Source organism: Hipposideros armiger, unplaced genomic scaffold, assembly GCF_001890085.2.
Source record: "Hipposideros armiger isolate ML-2016 unplaced genomic scaffold, ASM189008v1 scaffold_94, whole genome shotgun sequence".
Lineage (NCBI taxonomy): Eukaryota > Metazoa > Chordata > Mammalia > Chiroptera > Hipposideridae > Hipposideros > Hipposideros armiger.
Window position 1 is genome coordinate 4,398,656 of NW_017731444.1, and position 1,156 is coordinate 4,399,811.

The window sequence follows — 1,156 nt, forward strand, 5'->3', positions numbered from 1 at the left end:
CTAGAACATTTGACACCATCCCATGTCTCTCATGCTCTATTCTGCTCTTTCCATTTTTTTCCTTCAATCTCTGCATTCCAGTTTGGATATTTTCTGCTGACTTGCCTTCCAGTTTATTAATCCTGTCTTCTTCTGTATGCAGCCTGATATTAAATCCATCTAATTCATTCTTAATTTCAGATATTGTATTTTTTAGTTACAGAATACCCATTTGGTCCTTTTCTACAGATTCCAATTCACTGTTGAAATTCTTCCTTCTCTCCTCCATTTTGTTATATTTTCCTTTATTTTAATTAACATTGTTTACAATAGTTATTTTTAAAGTGTTTATCTGTTAACTTGAATGTTTGAATTTTTGGGGGGTCTGAGTCTAATGCCTATTTCTTCTTTTGATTATTCGTTATGTTTTCCTATCTTTTCACATGTTATATGCATTACAAAAAACCATAAAAAAACAAGAAAAGCCCCAAGACAAGAAAACTTCAACATAAAAGTTTTCTGGGCTTGTATAAAAGAAGTGTAGAGACTGAAGTTGATATGATTTTCCTCTAGCACATTTGTTCGTTCCTGTGTATGGGGCAGCTCATCTCAATGCAATCAGGAACTGAGCTGGGTTGGGACTGGACTGCAGCTTTAGGTAGACTTGGTTTATTTCTATCTTCAGTTGTCTCAAGGGTGAAGTCTGCTGTGTTTTTTTATAGGCTTCCTCCTCCAGTGATCTTCCAGTGATCACTGTGTCTTCCAGTGATCTCTCCCTTCTTCCTAGCCCAACCCCCAGCTCTCCCAGTGCTCAGCAAATATTCACTGGGAAAAAGAGCTATGCATTTGGGACTCCTCTAGACTTACCCATCATGCCAGCCAGAAAGGCTGTCAGAAGCTCTGCTGGTTTCATTCTGTTCCTTCCCATAGCTGCCTTAGGTCTAAGCTGAGCTTGATTCTCGTTCAGCCTGTGCCCAGACTCAAAAACCCTCAATAAAGTTAAAAAAAAAAATGCTCCCAGAGAAGAAAGTAGCTTGCGATTTCAGTTCTTGTTGGAAAGACTCTTCTCTTTCTGTAATTTTGTTCATCTAGTCTTCTTTGCTCCTATAACTCTCTAATTATTTTTTAAAATATGATTTTGTAACATATCTGTTCTGTTTTTCTTAATTTTTAAAAA

At 36.9% G+C, this 1,156-nt stretch overlaps 1 protein-coding gene across 1 annotated transcript in view; it reads left to right on the forward strand.

The window, feature by feature from the left end:
* The window catches only part of LOC109384384 (WD repeat-containing protein on Y chromosome-like), a 27,701-nt gene that overhangs the window by 22,698 nt on the left and 3,847 nt on the right, over positions 1 to 1,156 (forward strand). The window lies entirely within an intron of this gene.